The sequence below is a fragment of the Trachurus japonicus genome, chromosome 16 (genome assembly GCF_045865225.1).
Source record: "Trachurus japonicus isolate A0001 chromosome 16, Traja_1.0".
In the NCBI taxonomy this organism is placed as follows: domain Eukaryota; kingdom Metazoa; phylum Chordata; class Actinopteri; order Carangiformes; family Carangidae; genus Trachurus; species Trachurus japonicus.
Window position 1 is genome coordinate 20,202,294 of NC_140922.1, and position 7,674 is coordinate 20,209,967.

The following is a 7,674-nucleotide window of genomic DNA, read 5'->3' on the forward strand; positions in this document are numbered from 1 at the left end:
GGTATAAATGTCTCCCCTGCTTATCCTCTTTGGCCTTCGGATTCTTTCCCAGCCCCCCCCCCCCACCCTTATGTGTATTGGTGCATTGTTTTACATTGTTAGTCATAAATCGTATCTGAGATTCCCTCAAATAAAAGACTCACTCTGTAATTTTTTAAAAACTTGCTAAATTATCAAGCAAAAGTTTCCTGAGTTTCGAAATGTTGGCACCATTGCTAACCATAATAATCTTTTCTTCTAAAAAAAAAAAAACAATCTCCGAAGTCCAAATTCAGACATACTGTATAATACTGTGACATCGAGGAAAAATTGTGAGGCCTTGACTCACAACTTACTGTATGTATTGTATTTAAGCCACTGTTAGTTGTGTGTGATCTTTTTTTGCTCAAGTCAAAAGCTGTGCTTGACGTGGTAAATCTAACATTGTACAAACTTTCCAAATGGTGAGTTGCATGAGACTCTCAGTCAATACTGTCCATGTGATTAACCAACCAAATTCCACTTTATAATGCAGACAGACCTTGTTCTCATAGGCACAAAGAAAGCAATGTTTTACCCGTGACCACAGAACCAACCGCTCTTGTATTTTAATTGTTTCAAAACAGCATTGTTTTTAGTTGGTGTCCTAGAATTCACATGGCCACCCCCGCATACACAAAATAACTGAAGGGGCATAAGAGAGAATATGAGTGTAAAACCAGATTTGACCTCCCTAAAGTCACGCAAAACCAAAATTGGTTTTCAGAGGGTAGCCATACATAATGTACATGAAGTATAACACAGAAACAGTAAGGAGGCTTATACACACATTTGTGCAGATGTAGACATTCACACACACACACACACACACACACACACACACACACAATATTTATCTTTTGGTCCACCCAGCGGTCTTCCCAAGTGGGCTGAAGAACATCACCAGAGCTCCTCCCTTTGCTCACAGCTAGTACTGCAACAAAGACAAAAAAAAAAAAAAACCTGCATGATTAGTTCCACCTTGGAGCAGCAGACAACACATAGGTATCTATTTACATATCTATTTAGCAATGTAAATAATATATTTTTCTGTAACATTGTTGGTGTTGTGAGTAATATCATACCCTCAGATTCAAAACATTTGTATTAGCAGGTACATTAAGCCAGAAATGAAGATGTGATACATAAGATATTTTTCTAAGATAAAACATTAAATTTAACGATGCAAAATATAAAAATTAGCAGCTATATGATTATGGCCTGTCCCACAACAATATGCATGTTTATTTTTTGCAGCAAATGACAATCTTCTATATGCTTACATGTAACATACTGACTGTATGTGTTGTCTTTTTACCTACCTAAAGCTCGGGTATACATGCATAGCAAAAGCATATACTAAAAAATAAGATGACATGACGGCTAAATCAACTAAACTTGACAGAAGTTCATGTTAGAATAATTATGACAAATGAGAACTTTCATAGTCTCAAAGTCTGACATTGTCACCACCACCATAGATTTTAGATGGACACAATGGAAAAGATTAGGAAATGACCAAGTGAAAAATTTAGAAAGGCACAAGGGGGAAAATAGGTCAAAATCCCATTACCTTGATACCTTTGTCATCACTTCAAATGATCAATTAGACTACACAGTATCTGGTGTACAGAACAGGAAATGATGACAAGTGAGTTTGAGAGTGGGAGAGAAAAAAGGGACACATGTGTTGACTGATGTGGGGAAATATCCGTAAAAACTTACCAAGAAATGTGACATCTGCCTTTTACCAATCTGACTGCAAATTCATCCTCCAATGTCCCACACCATTTCTTTAATTCTCCCATTATCTCAACCATCTGTTTTAAGCAAAGGGTGGTTAATTTTGATTTGTCTAAAACTTTTCAATGTGCATGTTGACAAAATAATTAACCCTCTGCTCCTCTTGGCGAGTCTCTCTTTCTCTGCAGCCTTGTCCTGTCTGGTGATATGATCAGTCCCGTCCTGTGTCAGCGAATTGAGCCAAAGCTTTCTTTTGAACCTACAGGCAGAATGAAATAAGTAGAGGAGGAACTTCAAGAATTTCGAGTGATGCATAACAAAGGTGTGTGGCCACATTCAAACCATGGGCATTGCAGTTGAAGTTAGATATCCAAGACCCAAAGAGATGGCATTAGAAATGAGCAAAAAATGTTGACACAATAAACAACTAACATTAATTGTTTATTTAAAACATATTTTAAGGTGTATTTGGACACATTTACCTTCTCTTGAACAAGGCTAGATAAGAAGATCAGTAGCCTAGTATTTTTGTGGTATAATGCTTCATGGTGATCCTGACATCTCAGCTTTACAGCAACAAGAAGACTTGACAGAATTAGCACAACTGGTGAAGAAATAGTCCTGCAAGTAACCATCTGTAACACAACATCATGTTGTTTTTACTTATGTTTTTGTATAAATTAAATTAGTTATTTCTAAGTTTCGCTTTTCACAGTTGTTTTCTTGCCAACATTTAGGCTGATTATGTCAGTTCAACATCAAACTTCACTTCTTTACTAGCCAAGAGTGGTTTCTGTCGAGGGCAAACTTTCTGTTTAGCTTATGTTTCTATCACTTCTTTTCTTAAACGGAAGCTAGCATGCTAACCAGTGTCCCTTTCAGATACCAAGTCACTGTGGTGTCCTGGATGCCCTGAAGAGGTAGCACTCTTCAGAGAATGTATTATTGTTTCTTGACTTGTAAATACAACAGTGACTGAAGCTCTGAAGGAAACAGCTGTTAATGCTAATGTTGGCAATATAGCGATAGCAAAATTTGAAATAGCTCCCAAGACGTCAAATTACTGAGCTTTACAGTTAGTTTACCTTTAAGAAGACTCAGGATAGCCTTTCCCCAGTTGCCTGTCTTTGTGCTAATCTAAGCTTGCACACGAGTATTGTATCACTCATCTCATCTATCTCTAATCAAAAAGAGAAGACAAGCCATTTTGAAAACATGCTGAACTATTCCTGTGATATGAGATGATGATGCTTCACCATGTGTGAGTTCAGAAACTGACTTTTTAACCTTTCAAATCCTCAACTGTGCATTTGTCTGCTTTAAAACATGGAACCTACCATGAAATGCAACATCTCCATATTACGTAATCTCAGGAGCTCCAACCCCTGCTTGTTCTCAAATGAGAGACCAGCTGAAATCAGTGTTTGGCAAAACCAACACCAAACATGGAGCATATTAGAATGACGAATTTCAAAGCAATGTGTAGGCTTTTCATAGTCGTCATCTCACATATAACAAGAGTGGTGGTTCCACTGAAGTGATGGGTGTGCCTTTTAGTGAGTATCATTTAAGTCAAATCATATACATAATGGATTATTCCTACTAAATTATGAAGCATAACACCTGCCACACTATGATGTTGGCAGTGTTGTTTTATACTTCAGAAGCCAGAGTGACACTCTTAACCAGTGTAGCATCATAGTCTGGTGAACATTGTCTTAATCTTTGAGATAAAAAAAGAAGAGAGAGATCAATGATCACAACCTGTACCTCCTGTTTTGTCTCCTAAAGCAAAAGCCTTATATTTCATGTTTCACTCTTCCTTCACACACACACACACACACACAGGCACAGGTCACACATGTCCTAGTGCCTTATCAAGGTTTTAGTACTGAGGCAGATCGTTGGTTTCTGTCAACTAACACTCGACCCTTGTTGATAGCACAACAGGGTAGATTTATCTGTATTGTGTGTGTGTGTGTTTGTACAAAGGCTGCATGCAAGAGTTTATCTTCTTCCTCTTCCTGCTCTCGATCACCCAGTCACATTCCACAGCCATGACCTCCCCTTTCATCCTCAAATAGTTCTGTGTCTCTATTTATTGTGCCTCCTCTCTGTATTCAGTGTCCGTGTATTTTATCGTGTATTTTATTTTCACCATCAGCGAATCAAAGAACGATTTAAGTTTTTTTAACCAACAATTTGTTTGTTAAATCAAGGTGAAAATCCCAAATTTACTCACTCAGTAATCACTCTGGTCATTGTCAGGCTTTCTCTCAAGGTCAAAGGTCATATCTTGAACAGTCCAATAACATTTTTTAGTGTCAAGTGCTAAGCATCGCATTCATTTCAGTTCAGTGTGTCAGTCTCACCTCCTGAGAGGCGGACTCCATTGAGATGGAAGGTGATGATGTTCCCCCATCAAACATTACCCTTCACAAGAGGGCACTCAGCTCCACTTACTGAATTCTTTACAAAGGAAACACACACACATCCACACACACACACACACACGCCTGTATAATCCCTCTTTATACACACACCCTGTGTAGCATGTCTTTGTTTTTGCTTGTGTAAAATTACAATTGTACAGGTGTCCACCAAGCAAAGCAATGCTGACAGACAGGCATGCAAGAGGACAGCCAAGCACTTGTGTTCGCCACAAAGATCTTTCTTGTCTTACAACTGGCTGTGTCCTGCCCAACATGTGGCGTTGGTTACAAAAACCCGCTCCTGCAGCAGCAGCCCCCTTCATCTCCCCGAGGAACACAGAGGACGATGGAAGGTGCTTTCCAAGATGAGCCGCAAAGTGGCTTCCTCTTTCAAAGGGCCGTGGATGTACATGGCTCATGGATTCCTGTGTTAGCTGTGAGATAGCGCAGCACCTGGAGAGGCCAGACAGGAAAAAAGGACAAGAGGCGAGAGGAGGGAGATGAGAAGAAAAAAGAGAGACAGAGAGAAGCCGCTTAGATGCGATGCCAGGGACCAGACCAGCAGCTCTCTCAGATTTCAGTTGTCCGTTGTGTGAAATTGTGGTTTCAAATGCGAACAATCTGACTCTCTTCCCACTGTTACCCCTCTCATCCTGCACTCATCATCAGCATATCATGAAATGTGTAGCATGCTGCGCAGAGCTGACTGTTGTGAATTCCACTCTCACCTGTCGGCTTTCAACAAAATCCCCTCCTGGGATAAATCTACAGCATTATATATTTTGTTTGAGCTTTTTTTTTATCTTAGAAAAAAAGTGTCTCTTTCCCCTCAATCCAAATGTAAAAGAAAATTCATGTTTTTTTATATCATATACAAAGACAAATGAAACTGAAGGAAAATGTCTGTGTTCTTAAAGCTTGGGACAGAGGTAAAACAAAGGGCCTTTAGTGATTGACACATCCAGAGAGTCCCCTGCCAATCTTACGCACAATCCATTTCCTCAAGCCAAAGTGTTCTCTTTGTGTGTTGAATATGTTTTGGAACATGCCGGCCATTGATTGACATGGGCGCAGGGGCTGGTAAAACATTACTGTGGTGTGGAGCAAACAACGGTCCGTCTGTCACTCTGCCTCAGATGTTTGGCCTGAGGGGGTATACTGGTATTATAGTGGTACAAAACCCGGACATTTTCGTTCTTGTTCTCATTCTCCCTCCTCTTGCTTCATTTCAGTCATTCAAACCACTTTAAATAAGAATGATCATTCTCATTTGGATTTTGACCCTCAAATTATCGTTCAACTCTCAGCCAAAGCTTCTGACCTTCTTGTGTTTCAGAAAAAGATCTTCAAACTTCCTTTTTGGTGTGCTGATTCAGCCGAGTGAAAGAAACACAGCCAACGTCAACATTAACAGCTGTTTACAGAAGATGTAAAATAAATCTGGTACTGATTAACATGCTAACCAACTAGCTCAGGCAGGAATGGCTCATGTCATCACTTTCCAACACAAGATCAATGTGGCATCCTGATCGCCATGAAGAAGACACATTTGAAACTCTTTGCAAACATAACAATAACTGAAGCTCTTTGACAGACTGGTAAGCAATTGTGACATTGGCCTACAATAAATCTTACAAATAGCATATTATATTCAACCATTTGCATATCTCCTTATAAATGGAAGCCATTTATTACTCCTCTATAGGCTATACATTTAATGATAATCACCACAAAGACACATGAATACATTGGAAAGTGTCCTATATGGTACACTGTACATGTGGCTTTTGGGTAAATGCTTTGTAGAAAAGTGATAGTGACATATTTATATATTTGTTTAGGATATTGAAACTTTATTTTCTTTCCTCAAACAGTTGGAAGGCATAGTAGTGACACCCAGTGCGAGTCACCACCTTGCACCTTTTTGTTTCAAATGAAAACAACAACAACAAAAATGCTGTCTATATAAAATGTCCTGATACTTGTGTATTTCCAAAATGTCATATGGATTGATTCAACACCGACATTACAATTTTAATCAGCGGTGTAGAACCAGGTGTTAAAACGCATGCGGCAGCCCTCCAGGCCATAAGAAATTGGACAAGGCAGCAGGAAATTGTGTCTCCTACAGAAACAAGTGTTTTGTGATTGTTTACCCCATGTCTTTAAATTGCATTTCTTCCTTTTTAATTTAAGCACCTCAGCTATGGGATTGAGAGAGAGGGAAGGGGATGTGGGAGAAATGGGGGAAACCTTTTCGACAGTTTTTCTTTTTTTCCCATCCCTCCTTTCTCTCTAGTATTAACCCTGTGTGATGTGATTTCTGTCAAATGCAAATGTCACGACCTGATATGGTCAGCCCATAGGGCACTTTCACTACATGCTTCACACCCAAATTAAAATAAGAGGGTGAATGGCATGTGTGTGTGTGTGTGTGTGTGTGTGTGGGGGGGGGGGGGGTATGTGTGTCCCCTCCCGCAAAGTATGCACTTGCCACATGCTTGTGCGCATGTGCATGTTTGACTGGTTGATCTTGACATGGTTGCAATTACAAAAGCCTTAGCAAAAACATGATTGCTGTGAGGACAAAGAGAAATCAAGTGTGATAAATAAAGTACAGCCTCCAAAATGCAGCAGTCACACTATGCTTGAGTACCTGCATGAACATGTCTTCCAGTCAATAGGTTTGCGAACAAGGGACTTTAGAAACTGCTGTGCGTGCACAAATTCAGCTTATAAACAATAGAACAAATCTCCATGGTGTAGGTAAATGATGCTTTTATCTCCCTAGACAATATGTTCCCTTTGTATCAACTCTGTCTTCAAATAACTTTTCTTTCCAAAAGGTTGGCTGTTTTCTATACTGAACTTACTTCAATAAAAATGATTTTTAAATCACATAGCTGCACAGACAGTGGGCAAATATGGAATATAGATACTCCTCCATGGGGACAGCCATAGTTCTGTGTTGTGTTCAAAATTAAATAATAAACAATTTCACAAGGTATTCTGTCATTTCATGCATGAGATTCATTGAAAGAACTGTTTTAGTTCTGTTGTCATACTGCAAAACATCCTTTACTCTTCCCTATACTTCTTTACTTACCTTTTACTGTACACCACCTGGCATGGTGTAAAAGAAATAAAAAAGTAAATCAAGTGTAAGATGTTATGACTCAGAGTAGTCTATAGTACGTTGCCAGTCCACTACTGTTGTGTTGAGGATGAAAATTATCCACATGCAGGCCACCTCTATTACATGGCAGGTTTTGTCTCACTGACTCATTATACTTACTGAGAAGTTTTTTATTCTTGGAGCTAAGAGTGAGACAGTACCTGCTTTATTGAGAATTAAAAAAAAAAAAAGGTTGTGTCAATTATTAAACTAGAGATGCTGTCCAGACCAGGCTCTTTGTGTATTGCACTGAGTAGACCACCAACCAAAAACTGACCCACTCACCCTGTACAATAATTAACAGTG